Raw genomic sequence first — 22,587 nt, 5'->3', positions numbered from 1 at the left:
GTCAGATGGCTGTTGACCACCTAATGCTGACTGACCACAAGTCCTGTTATTTGGCTCTAAGAACTTCTTGTTTCCTCTGGCTTCAAGTGGAAGGAGAGGATGGGGTTCCACATCCCTGTAACTTGGCTTCCACATTTGATAGTGAAGCTGACTACAGAAAAGGAGTAGCCACAGCCTAAATATCACCTTTTGAAGTATTTGGTACAAAAAAAAAAAAAAAAAGCAAATTGTCATCTTTTTCTAAATATAAAATTATTCTAAAATAAAAGTTAATTTTAAAAAGGCAATGCAAAAAGAAAGTCTTTAATGAGACACATTCTTAAAAAACAACTAATCTTTTCAAATTCTGTTCCTATAAACAGGTAATTCAGGAAAAGAGACTAAAATTCTTGCTCACTAGAAGTGATTTTATTTCCAACACAAATATTTTTTAAAGCTTTTCAGCAGACAGGCTGTGCTTCTGCCCTGGTTTTCTACCATGCATCTCAGTAGAATTTAGTCTTCTCCTTAAATTTCACTTCCTTAGGGAGAATTTACTTTGCCAAGTCTGATTTTAAAACCCTGCCACTGAATTCAATGAATCACACAGTGCTGGACTCACTTTTCTTCTACCTCAGTTGTGCTTTATCTAGGCTGCACATTCCCATCATTTAGGGAGCTCTAAAAAATCCCTCTGCTGAATCAGAGCCCAAGCAGAGAGCGGAGGACAGTCGCATTGGAGGAAATAGGTGACTGGTGGTGACATGCACAGGGACTGACCAATAAATACATGTTTTTTTTTTTTTAAAAACATTTTTTTTTTAAATTTTTTATTTTTTAGTTGTAGGTGGAACAACCAGGACTTGTAGGACCTCTAGCCGGACTGACTGAGCCCTGTCTCCAGGATCCCTCAGCCCGACTGATCACTCCCTGCCTCCAGGGGCCCTCACATCAATTGACTGCTTCCCGTCACCAGGACCCCCAGACCAACTGACTGAGCTCTACCACCAGGACCCTCAGACCGACTGACAGTGACCAACCACACCCTACCTCCAGGACCTCCAGCTGACCACACCCACACCCCCAAGCTACGCCCACACCCCCCAGCTGCAGCTCCCCATTTGCCAACACATTTGGAAGCCAGAGTGGCCATCTTGGATAATCCTGGAAGCTTTATCTCCCATCTTTAGGTGGGGCAAATCCCATCCTGAGACGCCTGCTGGAGACTGGAAGCTCATTGTAAGGTACCTCTCATACATCAGGCTACTGAAGACTGGGAGGTTTGAATACTATATGACTGTTATAGTATAGATTTTCTTTTTTCTCCTTATTGAAAAATTTTAAGTTTTTATTTCTTCACTTTTCTTGTTCTCTTTTCCTTTTGTTTACCTGTTCCCTCAGAGTCTTTCTCCCTTTTCCCATGCTAACAACCGACATTTTTTGATTACACACTCTCACTCTTTCTATGATCTAGAACTTCTATATATTCTTTTCTTATCCCATTAACAGCTACATCCTACACCTCTCTGCAACCTCTTTGTCCTCCATTAGAAACTGCAGACCTTATTGCAAATCTATTTGTTATACTGAAGATAATAACTGAACTCATTCTGTTTATTATGACAATATTGTTAATGTCCTCATAAGGGCTATTTGGTTTTGGGTTGCATACTGTCTGAACTGGGCACTGCTAATATTGATCTCCTCCTTAAAGAAAAGGTTTTGGAAACCTACAGGGTCACTATAAGCCTATAGGGGAGAAACTGCAATATCCCAGGATCTGCACTGCTAGAGGGGAAGATACATGAACAACATGAAAAAACAAGGGAAGAAAATGATCCAAACAAATCTAGATTCTATATTAATGGAATCCAGTGACAGTATGATAGAAGAAATGTCAGAAAAGGACTTCAGATTATACATGATTAAAATGATTCATGAAGTGAAAGATAAGAGAGCAAATGCAGGCAATGAATGATAATACCAATAAGCAGTTGAAAGAGCAAGTGCAGGAAGCAAAAGATCATTTCAACAAAGAGATAGAGATTCTCAAAAAACAAAACAAACAAACAAACAAACAAAAAAAACCCAAATGGAAATCCTTGAAATGAAGGAAACAATAAACCAAATAAAAAAACTCAATGGAAAGCATCATCAACAGACTAGACCCCTTGGAAGAGAGAACCTCAGACAATGAAGACAAAATATTTAATCTTGAAAATAAAGTTGCCCAAACAGAGAAGATGGTAAGAAATCATGAACAGAATCTCCAAGAACTATGGGACATCAAGAAAAGACCAAATTTAAGAATTATTGGGATTGAGGAAGGCACAGAGATACAAACCAAAGGAATGGACAACCTATTCAATGAAATAATATCAGAAAATTTCCCAAACCTGAAGAATGAAATGGAAAATCAAATACAAGAGGTTTACAGAACACCAAATGCACAGAATCACAACAGATCCACACCAAAGCATATTATAATGAAAATGCCTAACATTCAAAATAAAGATAGGATTTTGAAGGCCACGAGATTACATATAGGGGGAAACCAATATGGATATCAGCAGATTTTTCAGCCCAGACTCTAAAAGTTAGAAGGGCCTGGAACAACATATTTCAAGCTCTGAAAGATCATGGTTGTCAACCAAGAATCCTATACCCAGCAAAACTAACCTTCAGATTTGAAGATGAAATAAAATCCTTCCATGATAAACGAAAAAAGAACTTACAAATAGAAAGCCTGCGCTACAGAATGTTCTCAACAAAATATTCCATGAGGAGGAAATAAAAAACAACAATGTAGGTCAGCAAAAGGAGGAACTACCTTAAAGGAAAATCCAATCAAAGGAGAAACCAAGTCAAGTTAAAACCAAAAATAAGCCCAAATGACTGGGAATAACAATCATATCTCAATAATAACCCTGAACGTTAATGGCCTAAACTCCTCAATCAAAAGACATAGACTGGCAGAATGGATTAAAAAGAAAGGCCCAGCAATATGCTGCCTTGAGACTCATCTCACAGAAAAAAGATATCCACAGACTAAAGGTGAAAGGATGGGGAAAAAAAAACCTACCACGCACATGGACTCAGTAAAAAAGCAGGGGTTTCCATCCTTATTTCAGATAAAGTGGATTTCAAGCCAAAGTTAGTCAGAAGGGCTAAAGAAGGACATTTCATACTGCTTAAGGGAACCATAAATCAGGAAGACATAATGATCGTAAATATTTATGCCCCAAACTACGATGCATCCATGTACATCAAACAAATCCTTCTCAATTCCAGGAATCAAATAGACCACAACACAATAATTGTGGGTGACTTTAACACACCACTGTCACCACTGTCACCACTGGATAGATCTTCGAAACGAGAACTAAAAAAAAAAAAAACCACAGAACTCAATAGCACAATCAATAACCTAGACTTAACAGACATATATAGAATATTCCATCCATCAACCAGCGAATTCACTTTCTTCTCTAAAAGAAGAAAGTGAATTCTTGAAAGCAGTTGTAGATGGACATAATACCTTTATTTTATTTTTATGTGGTGCTGAGGATTAATCCCAGGGCCTCAAGCATGCTAGGTGAGCACTCTACCACTGAGCCACCTCTCCAGCCCTTAAATAAATGTATTAAGGATGAAAACAACCAGCTTTCTCACCATTGAAAAAAGGAGTCTCAAAAACAGAAGGGGAGACCCAAGTGTGGTGGTGCACGCCTATAATCCCAGCAGCTAGGGAAGCTGAGGCAGGAGGACTGAGTTCAAAGTCGGCCTCAGCTAAAGCGAGGTGCTAAGCAACTCGGTGAGATCCTGTCTCTAAATAAAATATGCAACAGGCCTGGAATGTGGCTCAGTGGTTGAGTGCCCCTGCGTTCAATAATCCCTGCTAGCAAAAAAAAAAAAGGAAGGAAGGAGAGAAAATGCAAACAATTCCTGTGAGACTGAATCAAAATTAATTATTGGCATAAACTCACTGTTTTCACTATTCAGAAGTAGAACTATCAATAAATATCAATATAACTTGAAGAGTCAATGGCAGTTAAGGTCTCAATGCTGATGTTTTCTGTTGATGGCCTACTGTAGTCTGCAGGAGAATGTTCGCTGGAGATACACTACAGTGTTGGTGAAAGGGCTGCTGGTGATGGGGCACTGGGTCAGCAGTTTATTCTCAAATGACGGAAAAAAAAAGCTTTTCAAAACCATACAGATTCAAATTCGGTCAAGTTCGAGACTATTTCCTAAAACAAAACAAAATCCAAACAACAAACACAAAACTATTGCCCAGGCAGCACTCTGGGTCAATTACACAGAAATCGCTAGGGAACTTTAAAGTCCCCCAAGTGGTTCTAATTCTAGAATATATGCTGCTGAAGCAAGCACACCCCATGTGGTTCTAACATGCAGCTAGGACTGAGAACCATTGATTCAATTCTCATTCAAATCTACACTCTAATCCATGACCTGATTTATACCTCAAAAATCAGACCTCTCCTACAGCAACCAAATACAAAAGCCAGGTGAGGAGGTGGATCCAATCAATTGCGTTTGTTAAACGGGCAGGAGAACTGTTCCATCTTCTCCTTCATCTCTACATACACAATTAGATGTAAAACCTCTTCCAAACTGCAAGTTAACTCATTCAACAAATTCAGTAAAAATATTTACTGAGTACTTAGTACTTTCCATGCAACACATGACTTCCAGGTATGTACAGAACACAGAGCAGAGTCAGTCCCTCAAATCCCTCCTGGCTAGAATGTGTGCTGCTGGCCTAAATCACCTCGACCATTTACCCAGGGTGTTGTACAAATCTCTTTGGTGTGGGTCCTCACATTGTCTAGGAGCTGGGTTTAATAGCAGGTTACTGTGCTTGCTGCTGTAGTAGACAGACTTTGTTACTTCTTCTTAATTTCTGTCAGTACTGGAAGAATTAAGGTACAATGTAGGTACACCAAAGATACAAGTATTAGAGTAAAAAGTAACAAGTATTATAATTTAGAACAAATCTGGAATGATAAAAACAAATTTATGTGTATGTGTGTGTGTGTGTGTGAGGGGGGTGCTGGGGATTGAATCCAGGGGCCTTAAACATGCTGAGAATAAGTTTTACCACCAAGAGTATCACCCCCCAGTCCCAAACTAGTGAAATCCTATAGGGTGAAAAAATAATGTAATGGCATTTCAGATTTTTATGTATGTACTGTAAGCACTGTTGAGAGTACAAGTGCCTTTAAGAAAGGTAATTCTTGTTGCCAGGGATATGGCTCAGTAGTAGAGTACTTGCCTAGCATGTGCAAGACCCTGGATCTGAAGCCAGCCCGTGAATACAAAGGAAGATATCCAATATGCACCTAAGCTGAGACACAGCATGCTCTGCATCTGGGTCCAGACCTCTGGAAAGAAAAGGTGCTGACAGCCCCAACTGCTGCAGCCCAGAGCAGCCTCTGAAGGTTGACCTGCAGGGGAAAGCTAGAAGCTGGAGAGCTGGGCTGCAGCCCAAGTGCTGGCACTTGAGGTCACTCCCGGTGCAGTTCCAGCCTTCACGTTTTTCCTTATCCATTCTTCATGCCTGACATAAAAACCATCCTCCTTTTTATTGCCCAATACACTTTACCTGTCAAGTCCTGGCTCAATATCCACTTGATTCAATGAAATCTTCCCTACCAACTCCAGATTCCAAAACCTTGCCCTCCTGTGTACACGCCACGTGGAACTATCTCTCCTGCCTCTGTGTGGTCCTGGAGGCGTCTCAAGGTAGACACCATCTGTCATGGGCAGCATCAGGGCCTGTGAATGACTTTCTGTACCACGGCTCTTACCAGGGATCTGGCAGGCAAAGAGTGGTTTGGGGCCCCTCTGTGTTTTACCTCCCCCTACCAGGTTGCCCAGAGACTGATTCATTTCCTTAGCAAACATTGATAAAGTGTCTAACATGAGCTAGACATTTTTTTAAGCTCTGAAATATGGCAGAAACAAAACCAAGTTCAAGCTTTCAGGGACCTTGCCTTCCAGCAGGGGAGACAGGTAATAAACAAGGGTACACTACAAAATGCATATATAAAATACACACGTCCCTGTGTGGAGAGTGAGCAGATAGATAATGGCAGGAGAGGGCACCACCTTATGCTGGATGGTTAGGAAGCCCTCTCTGATAAGGTGGCCTAAGAATGGAGACCACTGAGGTGAGGTACAGGACCGAGTGGCTCCACAGAGAATATTACAGTCAGAGGAAATGGCAAATATAAAGGATGAGATGTTGTGCCTGAGAAAAGGCAAGAGGATGTACCACAATGAGCAAGGTAGTGGTGGCAGAGGTGAGACCAGAGAGTCGGTGGGGCTCTCCTTAGAGAGTAGTTTCAAACTACCTGGCATACATTTCATGATAGTAACTGAGACTGCAAAACCTCTTATTCCACCTCTATTCCAACCCAAAAGCCACCTCTCCCAGCTGGTGTCAGCACTGCAAGAGCTCCCTTGTCCAACCTCGCACGTGGCAGCATGCCTCCTCGAGAGCACACAGCAAGCTGGAGCAAAGGAGTTGACCTGACGCTTGTGTCTTAGTACCTCACACAGCACTGGGAACAGTCTCCACAGAAAGGGCTCCTGCACAACTCAACAGTGAGCACTGTGGCTGGGTTGTAGGTCATTGGTGGAGCACATGCCTGGCATGCACAAGCCCTGGCCCTGCAGAATAAAAGAGTGAGCAATGCCTTCGACCCTTCTGTGGGAGATGAGTCTAAAGGAAACCCCCCAACAGTGAAGGAAATCACCTAACGTACACTGGGTGACATGCCGGCTACTGATCCAAGCGCAAAAATAACCATGGGCAAAAGAGGGTCAGTCCCTGTCTTCAGGAAGATGACATCCTAAATAGGAGATGGACAAAATGATACACAGGACCAGGAAATTAGGATAAATGCCACAAGGAAATTAAGACTAGGTAAGGGGCTCAAGAATGTCCAAGGGGGAAGGGACAGGGAACATGAAATGTTCACTGCTTCCATGAGACTGTGACATCTAATAAGAGACCTAAGTGAAGAAAACTACCTGGGCGCCTGGCCTGGGCAACATTCTGACTCTCAAAAAAAAAAAAAAACGGGAAAGAAGAAACAAAATTATCTGGTGGATGAGTGGTCCTGAGATAGGAAAGCGCTTGGTGTGAATTTTGGAATTTCATTTTGGGGGGACATGGAGAGGGACACTCTTCTCTTCTACCCTCCCTCCCTGACCCTTGGATTTCCTGTGCTTGCTGTGTAACAGCCCTCACCACACCAAAAGAACTAGAAGAAGCTTCCTTTCTACCTCACTCATTCATTATTTTGGTGCCTACTTGATGCCTGGTCCTGAGGCCAATGCTCAGAGGCAAGCAAGGGCCACTGCCGCCAGCCCTCCCGGTACTCTCAGGCCAGCTCTTCAATCAGCTCCACCTTGTCTCTGCTCCAGATGACACCTCTGGGGCCAGAGTCTGTGCTCTTATGCTGGTATCCTTCTTCACAGCACCCTGGAGTACTCTGAGAAGAGCCTGCAGTGCCTCTGGTGTTTTAACGTCCCTGAACAAAGATGTGTGAACTCATGACTATGCTATAGCAGGAAAAAGATCAACTTCTCTCAACAAACTAGGCTCATGAACAATGGCTCCTGAATGCCTTGAGCACGGAGAAGCAGGGCTGGTAACTCCAGACCTGAAGGCAGTAATCTCCAGCAGTACAATGACTAGAGGACAACAGTTATTAAGAACCTCAACTCAGACAAATGCCAGGGCTCCACTGGATAGGAAAATGGTTACAGATACCCAGGAGCATTTTCTTTTCTTTAAAGCTTAGAAAACTGGCCACAACAGCTTCAAAACCTATCCCTGTGTGTCACACTTACTGACACTGTGGTCAGTAAGTGTGGCAGAACCCTCAGTCCCAGGGTTCAGAATCAGTTCGACACAATGGGGACAGACAGACCTGAACAGGTATAATGATCCACCCAACGCAGGAAACAGTCCAGAGACAAACCAACACTAAAGAAAAGAAAAAGCTTCACAATAAAAAGAAACAAACTTAAAACATGAAAAACTTGGATGAATCTCTGGACAATCAGGCTGGGTGACAACAGTCAATATCAAAGGTTAGGTATTTAAAACAGTATTTATATGATATTTCTTAAACAACAACCAGAGGTTGCAGGTAAGGATGTGGCAGGTGTGGCTGACTTGTGGTGAGGGCATTGTTCTGTACCTTGACAGTGGTGGTAGATGCATGAACCTATACTTAATAAAACTATAGAACTACACACACACACACACACACACACACACACACACACACACAAATACAAGTAAAACTGGAAACATCTAAATAACCCACAGATTGTACCATTTAAAAACTGAGTAAAAAAGCACATGGAAATCCCCTGTGATACTTCTTAAAACTGCATGTGAACCTGCAATTACTGCAATAAAAATTTCAATTACAAAAGCAAAAGCTTCAAACCTTGACTCATTTTTTTGGTCTCCTATGTAGAAGTTGTTAAGGACCTCTACTCTAAACCATCTTGTTAATGGCTCTTATGAGAGTCACACAGGAGCCAAAAGGATCTTGAGGAATTATTTAATCTCAACAGTCCCAGAAATGCGTTTCCAAATAGAGTTAAGAATCTACACTTCACCCTACTATATTGCAGTGGTTATTAGTTTTATTGATCAAGTGTTCCTTAAGTACATTAGATATACAAGGTTATTTTGTTTGTTTGTTTGTTTGTTTGGTACCAGGAATTGAATCCAGGGGCAGGGGTAGATAACCACTGAGCCACATTCCCAGTCCTTTTTATTTTTCATTTTGAGACAGGGTCTTGCTAAATTGCTTAGGGCCTTGTGAAGTTGCTGAGACTGGCTTTGAACCTGTCCTCCCACCTCAGCCTCCTGAGCTGCTGGGATTATAGGTGTGTGCTACTGGCCATCACAGGCTATCTGAAATGTTACCCTACAACATTATTCACAACAAAATTCTTTTACCAACAATGTCAGTGATGTAAGTGATCACCTAAGCTGTTACTCTCCTTTATGGAGGTATCTATCTCAGCTCTGTCAACACCATTTCTAAGCTTCTGCTACCGTATTTCCCAGATTCCCTTAAGACTAGACATGGAAATTTCATTTATGTTGCCAATAAGGTGCACTTGTGTGTGACTTCAACGGAGAATATATAGGGTACCCATCTTGTCAGGGAGCAGACAAGAATGATGTGGGCCCACAGGCTATGCCTGTCAAGCAGCCAGGAAAGAGCGTCACCATTTAATAACCCTGGTGCACCAATGGGAGTGCACACTACTAACTCTGCCCAATACAGATCTAGACAGAAGTTTTCAAAACACATCTAATATATATGATTTGTACAATCATCTATTTCCTTAAAAGACAAAGATAATCTTGGCAACTTATTAAATAGTAAGAAAAAGACTAGGCACACTCAATTAAAGATTAGTAATACCACATGCCTACTGGGGAGAGAGAAATTAACAAAAGGACCACAATGAAAAGAGTTAAGCAAAGTGCTCCAAGTACCCATTTCAAGTGTTTTAAATTAAAAATGCACACACAAAAGGCCATGTTGGAATACATTCATTCAGGCAGAGGAAATTACAAAGTAGGGGACTCCAAATATCTGTGTTGGATTTGTTTTTAACATTTTTTCATTTGCTGGATCTGACTGAGGGAATTTAATGGGATGCTAATATAATTTGTACATGATATTAAATTAGTAGACAAGGCCAAACACCACTAGGGGACAAAAGTCATTCTGAGACTGTATGGCTCACAGAAAGAAAACAACATTAAACCTAGAAAAATTAAGTAAATACATTTTTCATTAGCCTGGAAGGATACAGAAATTTCTCAGGTCTTCAGTTGCATCTTGTGAAATGTGACAGGCAATGCCAGTAACAAAATGTAACTCAACTCCTATATGTGGGCCAGCTCCTTATTGGAAGTTATGCAAAATAATGCTTCTCAAACTTTAAGGCGACCTTGTTAAATGCAGTTCCTATTTAAAATATGTACAATGGAGCCTATTAATTCTCAATTTCTAACAAGTTGCTGGTCCTTGGACCTTACTTTGAGTAGCATAGGTATAATTCACTCAGTTGTTTCTTTCCAAGAAAATATGGGATTATAGTAATTTCTCCTTGAGTCATAACTTCATTAATATCAAGTTTATGCCTTCTTATACTTACATGTTGCAATGTCAAATGATGGTATAATTATTTACAAAAGGATGTTAAATGGCAATTAAGCAACTTGCATGGTATTGATTATATGTGAAACTTCACTGAAGATGACAAGTAAAAGAATGTTTCAGAATCAATGAAATACAGCAGTAAGATTTTTGCCAATAGGCCTCTGACTCCAAGCTTTCCACGAACTTCCCAGTTTCCATATTTTGAGACACATGCAATGAAATGGGGGTTTTTGGAATTACTCAAATCAAGTAAAGCAAGATAATGTATTTTAAATAACCTAGTTTTTACTTTCACAAAGTCCATGTGGTAAAAGTTGTGACAGATGATTTGGGGGATCTTTTTGCAAAGAATTTCAGGGTCAGAATGGTGTAAAGAACATCTCCTCTGAAACCACTCATCTTACACCTCGCCTACTCTGGCCAGGAGGTCCAGCAACCTGTAACACAAAAAGATGTGGCTTTCTATTCAACAGTAGTGTGGCTGGGTAATAGAGAGGTTCTTCATACAGCCTGGGAAATATGTCCTTCCAGCTCCCACCCACAGGTCCTAAGACTTCCTTTTGAGATCACATAGAACACATATTCTAAATATCTGTAGTCACTACCATGAGGCATTCCTGAAGCATTCCTAGCTCCTTCAAACATTCCATGTGACCAGCTTTTTCTATCCCCTTGCCACTGGAGTCACTATCCTCTAAACATGCTTCAGTTTGTCTATACTCAGCCTACTACTAGGCAAAACAGCCCCCCAGCAGAGTGGGCCTGCCACTTCCTTGTCCCAGATGATATGCCACTGCCAATACTGTCAAAGGGCCTGTCTGTGTTCTTTGAAATCACATCTTACTGAGTCATAGCCACCTAATGTTCCCTATTTTTTTCACAGTATTTCTAAGTTACTTTTCTCATATGCTTCCATTAACAACCCCTGGTCAATCAATGGTAACAGTGGTCTTCCCAAATTCCTTTCCCCAGACTCACTAATGGTTGTATGCACTGTTACTTTTCTAAATTAAAACCTTTCCCACTTGAAAGATTCAAATGACATATTAAAAAAAAAAAAAAAAAAAAAAACTACCAGAATTAAATAAATGAATTTAGCAAGGTTGCAGGATATAAAATAAATAATACTTGGAGAGAGGGATGGGGAAAAGGTTGGTCAACGATTTTTTTTTTTTTTTAATTTCTTAGTTGGTGGACACAATACCTTTATTTATTTATTTTTATGTGGTGCTGAGGATCGAACCCAGTGTCTCACACATGCTAGGCAAGTACTCTACCACTGAGCTACAGACCCAGCCCCATCAATGGGTGTAAGTTGCAGTTAAAAACAGAAGTGAGTTCTGGTGTGCTGTTGCACAGTAGGGTAACTAAAGATAATAATAGTGCGCTATTTGTATAAAAAAAAAAACTAGAAGGGATTTTGAATGTTTTCCATAAAGAAGTGATAAATGTTTGAGGAGACAGCTATGTCTAATTTGATTATACAAAGTATACATGTGCCCCATCATGAGACACCCAATTAATATGTATCATTTTTGTTTTTCTATATCAATTAAAAATGAATTTTAGTCAGGTGTGGTGGCTGTGCACACCTGTAATACAGAAACTTGGGGGACTGAGGCAGGAGGATCACAAGTTCCAAGGACAGCCTTAGCAATTTAGCAAGACCCTGTATCAAAATTTAGAGAGCTGGAGATGTAGTTCAGTGGTCAAGCACCTCTGGGTTCAATCCCCAGTACCAAAAACAAATAAATACATAAAATAAAAATGAATATACATATATATATTAAAATCAAAGATTTGCACATAAAATTGTTACAGATAAACTAGAAAACATAGCAATTAAAATAAATTTAACAAAAATGTACAATCCCTATACACCAAAATTATAAACCACTAAGAAGTTCCAACTTTTTATTTTTTAGTTGTAGATGGGCAGAATGTCTTTAATTTTTATTTATTTTTATGTAGTGCTGAGAATCAAAGCCAGTGCCTCACACATGCACACATGCTAGGCAAATGCTCTACCACTAAGCCACAATCATAGTCCTACTAAGCTAATTAAGAGGAGAAATATAGCATGCTCATGGGACAGACTATATATACTGTTAATGTATCAATTCTCCCCCAAATTAATGTGTAGATTCAACATGATTTACCAAAATCCCAGCTGGACATTTTTTGTAGAAATTGATACGCTCTTCTAAAATTCATACTGAAATGTAAAAGATCCAGAATAGCTGAAAACTTTTTAAAAGAACAAAGTTGGAGGACTGATACAACCTGATATCAATATTTATTTTAAGCCACAATAATCAAAACAGTATGGCACTGGCACTAAGATAAAAAGGTTAATAGGAGAGAATACAGAGCCCCAAAACAGGCAAATACATGTAAGGACAACTGATCTTCCAAAGCAGTGTAGATACAATTCAATAGAGAAATGGATAGTGTTTTCAACAAGTGGTACCAGGTCAACTGGTAGGCACATATTTTTAAAAGAGGCACATACCTTGCACTGTATAAAAATTATCTCAAATTAAAACTTCTAGGAGAAAATACTGATAACCCTGGGTTAGACAAATTATTTCCTAGTTATAATGCCATAAGTACATGCCATAAAAGAAAAAAAATGATAAATTTGACTCAGCAAAGTTAAGAACTTCTCTTAAAAAGACTCTGCTAAGAGAATGAAAAGATAAGACACAGTGGAAAAAAGTATTTGCAAGTCACTTATTTAATAAGTTGTGCAGAATATAAAGAATTGCCAACGAAAAAGCCAATTTTTAAAATGAGCAAGCTGGGTGCAGTTGTGCATGCCTGTAATCTGAGCGGTTTGGGAGGTTGAGGCCCTAAGCAACTTAGTAAGACCCTGTTTCAAAATAAAAAATAAAACCGGCTGGGGATGTGGCTCAGTGGGTTCAATCCTTAGTACAAAAAAATAATAAATAAATAAATATGAGCAAAAGATTTGAACAGATACCTCACCAACAATAAACCGCAAAAAAGCATGGAAAATGATGTTCAATGCTGCTAGTCATTAACAGAAAGAAAATCGTATAAGATGCCAACACATACTTTTATAGAACAACCACACTTTAAAAAACTGACCATACCTGGGCATCAACAACAGGACCAGCTCATGGTGGGAAGATAAAATGCCACAACCACTTTGGAAAACCAGAAGTTTCCTAAAAAGTAAAACATACACCTACCATATAACCCAGCCATTCTATTCCTAGGTATTTATCCTAGAGAAAAGAAAGCAAATGTCCAACAAAGACTTTGAAGTCAACAATCATAGCAGCTTTAATTTTAATAGCTAAAAAGGAGAAACTGCCCAAATGTGCATAAAGAAATGAACAGATAAACTATTATAGCACACAACAGAATGCTACTCGGCAATAAAAGGAATGAACTGCTAATATAGACGACATGAATAAGTCTAAAACTGTAGACAGAAATCAGGCTAGAGAACCTACTAAATGATTCTATTTGTATAGAAATTCTTTAAAATGCAAATTATTCTATAGTAATAGAAAAAAGACCAGTAGTTACCTGCAGTTTGAGGAGAGGTGAGGAAAGGTGGGTAGGAGGACAACAAATGGGCAAAGGGAGACTTTGGGGGCGGGGTGTGTGTGTCAAAGATGTGTTCATTAACTTTTGTATACACAGTTCAACATGTATCAAATTATACATTTCAAATATAAGCAGTTACTATATGTCAATTTGATCTCAATAAGGGTTTAAAAAAAGAGGAGAGGGCCAGGCCCGATGGTGCACGCCTGTAATCCCAGCAGCTTGCAAGGCTGAGGCAGGAGGATCATGAGTTCAATGTCAGCCTCAGCAAAAGTGAAGCGCTAAGCAACTCAGTGAGACCCTGTCTCTAAATACAAAGTAGGGCTGGGGGTGTGGCTCAATGGTCAAAAGTCCTGAAGTTCAATCCCAGGTCCTGGTACCCTTTCCCACAAAATCATGGAATCCCTCAAAAGGCCTCTGCTTCCCTGGCAGAACCTGACTGATCAAGCCCTGTGTCAGCTGAAACTTTGGGTTTGTGTACTATTCCCCAAGATCACACAAGCTCTAAACTGGTGCATCTGCATAGACAGCGTTCCTACCACAGGTATAAAGTTTCATTTTTCCATGTTAGGAACCCTCCTGTAAAAGAGGCTTAAAAAGGCAATGTCTGGACTCTTAGACCTTTACCTTACACCTGGTTGCTTTAACCTCTGAACCACTGTCTACAACCAGAATCTTCACTGGATTCCTAAACTTGCATTCCATCAGTAATACTTAAATGGTGTGTGTATGTAGCAACTCAATCAAAACTTGATTTTTCAACCATTCCTGTGGTTTAGCTTGCCTTAAAATAAGATTTTTTGAGCTCAAAGAATCCCTTAGGTTTTAATGTAAGTAAGATTTGGTGAATAAATTTTTATTCAACATCACCTCCCATTTTACTCCTAAAAGTACTTGCACATATATTACAACGGTCATGCAGGCTCCGGAGGAGAGCCTAGCACTAGGAGTAGTGCAACAAATATCCAGGCAGGCTAAGGACAGGACCGTGATGAGGGCTACACCACATACTCTAATATTCACCATCTGGAATCACTAAAAACTACATTTAAACCTCAAGGGTCAGACAAACCCACAAAAGCCAGGGAATCACTCCACCCTCAGCATTTGACATTAAGGAACTGAAGAGGAGGAGTCTAAGCCATGGTGTGCAAAGAACTGCTCACTACAGAAGGGAGAGGAAACTATGGTTCCTTGACAGGAAAGAAAATGAGCTCACCAATCAGAACCCACAGTTCTGAGGCATTGAGGAGAACTGAGACCTTGCTAACCCTAGACGAAAGCTGCTCTCACATTCAGGTGCTTTCATTTTTATGTTGCTATTTGGTTTTTTTTTTTTTTTTTTCCTGCCTCCACACATAGTCCAGCACATTTATTATTTTATATTTTAAAAAATATCCAGGTGGCATACACCCATAATCCCAGTTATTCAGGAGGCTGAGGCAGGAGGATTACAAGTTTAAGGCCAGCTTCAGCAACTTGGCAAGATCCTGTCTCAAAATTAAAAAATAAAATTAAAAATAAAAAAAGGGCATAGAAACCTGGGGTCATAGCTCAGTGGTAGAGCACTTGCCTAGCACGTGTGAGGCACTGGGTTTGATCCTTATAAAAATAAGTAAATAAAATAAAGGTATAAAAAAATGAAAAATTTTAAGAAGAGCATAGAATGTCGTTGTGCTCAATTCTCAGTACCACACACACACACAAAAAAAGCCTTGAAATCAATCAAGATTATTAGCAATTCCACATCAAACTGCAGTAAGTGAAGCACCAATGCAAGTTAATTGTAAAGCAATTCAAATAGGACATCTGACTATTCAATCACATGGTTTCCAAAAGCATCAGGTGGCTGGGACCTGGAAAGGAACTGAAGTGCTTTACACAGGGACACACACACACCAGGGCTTCTTTTCTGAAAAGGCTGACTAGGAAGCCATGGTCCATGGTCATCCTAGGGAGAAACCCCAGTATCTTGGAGGCCTTCTGCTACTAAGGCCCTCAGTCCTCTTCTACTAAGCCATTTGCTATCCCAGAGCTATAATGCCACACAGAAGAAACAGGGCTAAATAATGTCATGTATATCTTTAAAATATTATTCAAATTTACGAAAACAAAAAGCATTAAATTCAAATAATGCATCTGGCTTTCCTCTGACCACGTGTCCTCCACTCCAGCGACAGCAGGGAAAACAGAGGATCTCAGTCTATGTGGTCCTTCAATGAAAATGGTTTTTACACACAAGTATTTTATGTTGGAAATTAAACGGAAGAGATCTGGACAGTCCTGGGATCACACAGACTCCAGCAGTGAGCCAGTCAGGTGGAGAGCAGCTTCCAGGTCACACCACAGCACTCCTGCTTTATTAAGTTGGTGTCTGCTGTTCCAATTCTGGAAATCCTCTGAGAAAGGTTGCTATTTGTGACACTTATCTTGGCATTAAAAACAATCAGCAGAGAAGAAAACTTGACTGAATTCTGGATCGCACAGGTGACAGTCGTACCCTACTTCTCAATGCTCTTACTTTGTGCTCTATTTTCAGAATGGTAAAAATGGAAAGTCAAGTTCTTGTGTGCTAGCAGTTGTGATGAAAATTTAGCAAGCAGAATGACAATAATTGAATTACCTTGAGGGAAATGTATGTTTCCATAAGATAAGTACATTTAATAGTAAAAAGTAATGAACTATAGAGTAAAGCTGACTTGTGAACTCCTATGACCCAGTTCAAGTAAAATTATATACCAGTGGGAAAATGACTCAAGATCTAAAATATGATTTATATACAGCTTTTTGGTAACAACTAAGCTAACACTACCTGCTGGAGCAGATACAGGATGTCTAACTCCGTTCAAAAATGACATCCAAAAGGCTCTACAGATACACAGTTTAACCCCTAATTTCTACTTAGCAACCTAGGGAAATGTTTACCGAATGATTTACCATCATGCTCTTTAGTAGACAATCTTGGAAAAAGCTTTGTGTAAACACCATGTTTTTCTGAAAGGATACTTATGTTTCTCTTAAACAAGCCCTTGCCTGTAACCCCAGTTATTCCAGAGACTGAGACAGGAAGATAACAAGTTCAAGGCCAGCCTCGACATCTTAGTGAGACCCTGTCTCAAAAAATAAAAAGGGTTGGAGATATAGCTCAGTGGTTAAGTGCTCCTGATTTCAATCCCCTGTACCCCACCTCCAAAAAAATAAACAAGCTATCAAAAGGATATACTCTGTATATACCATTGGAGTCTAGGGATTCTATTAATGAATGCATACAGTATTTCTTTATTTCTTGGTATTTCGGGTTTTTAGCCTCCAACATCTTCAAAGGTTTTAGAATCCAACTCTCCCAATCCTGTGTACAAGCATGGTCAATCACAAGGAGCGGTCCCCTCCTCCTAGGTGTCCCTCTTCTCCACACAGCCAGGTAAATAGAAAAGTTCAGGTTTTGGAGTCAGTTTAAAATCAAACTGAATTTCAGACACTAAAGTTAAGAATTTGGGCAAATGATCTGGATTCTAAGTTTCTGAGTCTAAAGAGAGGGTCATGTTCCTTATCATGAGAGTGGCTCTGTAGGAACCCACTAATAACCAGCACAGAGGTGGCTACTGCTCAGGGATCTTCTTCCTCCACATTAAGCTTATTCGCATAAAGCAACAGAAAAGGAGCTATTTCGAGGAGACACTGCGGTCCTGAGGAGGCACTCCAGACCGTGCAGAGCTCTGAGATGGGTCTACACCCTTCACTCCTCACATGAAAATAAACTCCAGAGGGACACAAGAGGGACATAGGGACACAGGGACAGCAGGAGGGAGGAAAAGGCAGGACTGCGTGCATTGAAGCACTCTAAGACATGGGCAAACATTTCTTTCCATACTGCAGAGTGAGCGGAGATTTTCTAATAGATTTTTAGCTTCATACCCAAAAGTCACAAACAAGTGACGACTACATCTGACCACATAAAAACTTTAAAGCAATTACGATAATATAACACTCTGTCTCTGTCTCTCTGTCTCTCTCTCTCTCTCTCTCTCTCTCTCTCTCTCTCTCTCTCTCTCTCACACACACACACACACACACACACAAACCACCCTTACCAGGTACAAAGTCAGAATTGCTGGAAGAAAAATATCAGTAATTTATATCACCAAGAGCTAGGTTCCACATTACATAAAGAGTTCCTGCAAATCAGCAAGGAAAAACTAATAAGCCAATGGAAAAACGGATGAAGGGAATGAAGAGTTCACAGAGAAGGAATTGAAGATAAAATCTGCCATTAACAGTGCTGTCAAAGGTGGCAAGGGGGAAAAAAAAAATCGCATGTCAATGTTGGTGAGACTATGACCTGGTACAATCTCTTCAGGGGATAATTTGGCAGTTATTTATCAAAATGAAAGTGTACACAGTCTTTGACCCAGTTATCATACTTCTAGGAATCTATCACAGGAAAATAACCACACACGTGGGAAATTATGTAAAGGATATTCACTGCAGTAAAGGCTGTAATGGCAAGAGAAAACACATCAGTAACGTGCTTTAATCAGGAGACTGGTTACGTTAATTATACCTATCCACACAAGGAAATGCTATGCAGTTACAGAAGGAAGATCTTTCTGTATTAATGAAGACAGGTCTTCAAGATACATCTGTTAAATGTAAAAAGATGCAAAAATCTGTACTTTATGCTACCAAGTATGTAAGTAAAAGGGGGTTTACCTCTAATTCTTTATGTACGAAGAGGCTCCTTGGAAAGAAGAAAAAAAAAACTAACGCTACTGTATCAGAGAAGGAAGAGTGTGAGGCTGTAGACAGCTCTACAGCCTTTTTTAACTAGATAAATTCAATTTAAAAACAATAATTCTTTTGCTAAGGGAAACTGGGTAAAAAGGTACACAGATTATTTCTTACAACTACATGTGAATATACAATTGATTCAAAATACTTAAACAATGAAGGAGAATCTATTTATGTGAATAAGCAACATAAAATGGATCTGGAAATCCATGGAGTGGTCAAGAGAAGAATGCCATCCATCCTGAGCACAGATAACCCACCTTCTCCTTCATGACAGAGGACCTTGTTCCTGTGCAAGAATGTGCCTCCCTGCCTGGATGACTACATTCCTTCTTTCTTCTTGTTCCAACTAAGAACTTCAAATAGACAAGAAACTTCCCCTTGTCTACACATACCCTCTCAATCTCACTTATTCATGACACCTCAGCATTCTGTATGGTGGTTTAGAGGTAATTTAAACATGAAGACGTAGGCTATCCCAGACCAGCCATGACAGCATTAAACACTCCTCTGAAATAAGCTAGACGCAGATCACAAAGAGGCTTCCGAGACTCCCTACTTATCTCCAGGAGGGACTATGAGAGGCTTGAAGACCGAACACTGCACAAGAGAGTCAGAGAAGTCTCTGGAGAACGAGACCATGTTGGTGTCTCCACTTTTCCCAGGGCTGAAAGTGCCTTCATTATGAGGAGGTATAAGTCATCCTGCCTCCTGGCTACACCTTAAAATGGAAAAAGAGATGGATAGACCAGGATACCATAACTTCAGACTCCAAACATTAAGAGCCTTCGATTAAACCACCCCAAGTAAGGACTCCATGCTCACCAGTACCATCTAATTCTCATGCAGAGGACACCCAGGCTAAGGACAGGTGCAGGTAGAATGCCCAGTGGGAGCCTTGGGGCAAGGAACAACAGGAAGGCAGACAGAAGAAACCAATAAAGGAGCCAAGAAGGCAGCCAAAACCTTCACCTAGCTGAATCAGCTCTAAGAGAGAATTCAAACTGAACAAGAAGCCTGCCCTCATCCTGCTCCTGTGTGCTCAGCTTGGCAGAATGTCACTCCTAAAACATCTGTCCAACACTCTAGTGGTCCTGAGGTCTATCTCAGTAGATAATCCAGGTGCATACTACAGTCAAAAGAAGGAAAGGAAGCCCCAACAAAAAGGAAACTCCCGTCACACTGTCACTGGGAGAGGCCATGTGCTGGCCTGGCCTGAATTGAGACACAGGAAGGAGTACAACAGGTACCAGCAGAACTGGGGTGGAGGGCAGGAACTGGGGCACCGGGAGGGAAACCTAAAACTTTCCAGAATCAGCCCAGCCTTTCTGCTGGAAGCCAGCAAGGCAGCTTCAGCTGCAAGTGCTGGGCATTTGCACCCTCCGTGCCTACTTGGCCTTTTTTTCATTTACTTTATTTGCTGCTCTGGGTCCTCAGCAAATTACACGAACAAGTTCAGTCTTGAAAAACTAACAACTGCTCTCCAAACACACCAATTTCCTTTTCCTAAAACAAAGGCCTTAAAAGGGAAGGGAAAGTGAAGAAAGAAAGTGCATTCACAACCAGCCAATTCTCCCCGGGGGCTCAGATCCTAAGTGAAGATCTCCAAGGTTCCATGTGCATCTTTTGCTGAGGGGGTTGAGGAGAGTTGAAAGGAGATAGAAAACTGAATGAGGACCCAAACTAAACCCTGAAGATGCTAGCCAAAAAGACAGAATGATTTCTAAGAGAGACTGTTTTAAACCAACACTTCAGCAAGAGTGCACACATACTTATACATATTTACTGCCTCCCATGGGGTAACTCTGAGTAGGCCCTGCCCTCCACTTGCCTTCCAAGTCACTCCAAAGCTGACAGTGACTACAGCTCCTCAGTGAGGGTGGGAAGTAGAGGCACACACGCCACTCACCCTCAGAGGAAGTGCAATTCACACCTGACACGTCCGTTGCCAGGCCTTGAGCCTGGCTCCAGGTCACACTTATAATTCTGGATGCAGTTCCAGGACCACTGTAGCCTGTGCGTTGCTACCAAGAGTTTGGGGATCATCCAACAAGGATTCCAAGGATCCCTAGGGCACACTACATGACCTGTAAAGACTGAGCGTTCCACAGGCCAGGCAGTCCAGCCAGGGCATGCCAACAGGCTCAGCCCCCAGAAGCAACATTGTCATCTGCTGGTCCTCACTGAAAGCATCATCCCATCTCAGTCATCCTCAGGAATACAGGCTATGAGTACTAACATAATCTGTTGCTAATAAAGTTTCTAAGTTCACAAATAATTTGTTAAAAACGAAAGGGTGTCTCCTCTAATAAAACAGACTTCTTTCTCCCTTGGCATTCATGTAGTGCCCCACTAAGGGCCACACTTGATTTGGGGTCTCAGGACACAGTAGAAAAGATAAATTACGTTTACATAATTCCAGTAAGAGGAAACAGGCATTCAACCAGGAGATGAATGAACAGAATGACTTCAGAAGCGCTTAATACTATGAAGAAATAGCCCAGATGGGGTAACCGGACAAAAGGTAGGGAGGACAGAGGCAGGGTTTTTTTTAGATACGGTGCAGGGAAGGCTTCTGAGGAGGAGACGTTTGAGAGCTAGATGCTGCCTGCAGACAGAGTAGGCACCACTGATGTGGGTGCAAGGCACAGGGAGCAGGGCTGGGGGACCTCCAGTTCCCCAGAGGTATCTACAGGGTAGATGTTGTTGGAAGAGCAGGTGTGATGTGGGCAGGTCATGAGAATACTTGCAACAGTCCAAAAGGGGAAAGGCCCTGCCATCATTTCCAGGAGTCGTCCCTTCCTTGGGCTGCAACTAAAGAACCTCTAGCCTCCTGTTGCACCTCTCCTGACCTCATTCCCAAGCCTGGACCTTTGCAGGTTATTCCCACACAAGACTCACCTCTGAAGGTCCAGGGGGCTTACTACTTTTTGAAGTGAGTATTTACTGCCCACTTTACTAAGTGGCAAGTGTTATCCTTGCTCTGAGGGATACTGGGGTGAACCAGACACAAAGCCTATCCTAAAGGAGCTCAGCCTGGTCTCTAGGGAGAGGAGTAGTAAGCAAACAAATTCTATACAATGGGCTAATTGTAACAATAAAAGTTCACTTGACTTTTCATCAGATAACTGCCTTTGACAGCAACTTAACTCTAGTTCTGCGTATATGAAGTCACCTGCCCAGACCAGCCTGAAAACTCAAGAGGCAGATCACTCTGCCTTCAAAGTTCTGATTTATGCCTGTGCCTCCTCAAAAGTTTCCTGAGGCAAACAGTAACTTCACCCTTCCCATTAGGACCAAGCCTCCACATGTGAGGTTCAGATCTTAAAAGCCCACTATTCACAGGGTTTCAACTTACCCCCTCCTCTGCCATGTCTCTCTGACCAGACCTTCACCTTCTGTTATCAGAACCCAACTGTGACTGGTTACCTTCTACCTTTCTCAGGACACCCTGTGCCACTCATGCTTTAAAAAGCACTTAATAAAGGCTGGTTAAAATAAATAAAAAAAGGGAAACATTCCTCCAGCTTAGCAGGGGCTAACTTAAGTCTCTTGCTCACAAAGCTTTGCCAGCAGCATTTTCTCTCACTAATCCTCACTACCACTTAGTAGATGATATATAATGGAATTTTAAAAATTATTTCTAGGACTGGAAGTGTGGGTTAATGGTAGAGCACTTGCTTAGCATGCATGAGGACCTGCATTTAATCCCTATTACTGCAAAAACAAAAAACACAAAAAAGTCCAGATTGTCATTGTCTCTAAATATTACAATCATCCTCAAAATAGTAGCCATCCTCTATAAACTGTATTGTAAAGGAGTAAATCTGTTCAAAAGGAAGGAAATCCTGCAATATATGACAACTTGGATGAAACTTACAGACTTTATGCTATGAGAGAAGCCCACAAAGAACAAATGCTGTATGATTCCAGATATGCTGTGCCTTAGAACAGTCAAATCCAGAGAGTCAAGAGAGGGATAGTGGTGGCCAAGGGCTGTGGTGAA

At 40.9% G+C, this 22,587-nt stretch overlaps 1 protein-coding gene across 1 annotated transcript in view; it reads right to left on the bottom strand.

Annotated features, from left to right (window-relative positions):
* The window catches only part of TNRC6B (trinucleotide repeat containing adaptor 6B), a 255,936-nt gene that overhangs the window by 74,292 nt on the left and 159,057 nt on the right, over window positions 1–22,587 (bottom strand).

Source organism: Sciurus vulgaris (assembly GCF_902686455.1).
Source record: "Sciurus vulgaris genome assembly, chromosome: 5".
Taxonomy (NCBI): Eukaryota; Metazoa; Chordata; class Mammalia; order Rodentia; family Sciuridae; genus Sciurus; species Sciurus vulgaris.
The sequence above is the reverse complement of the archived record's forward strand: the minus strand, read 5'-3'. Positions and strand labels throughout refer to the sequence as shown.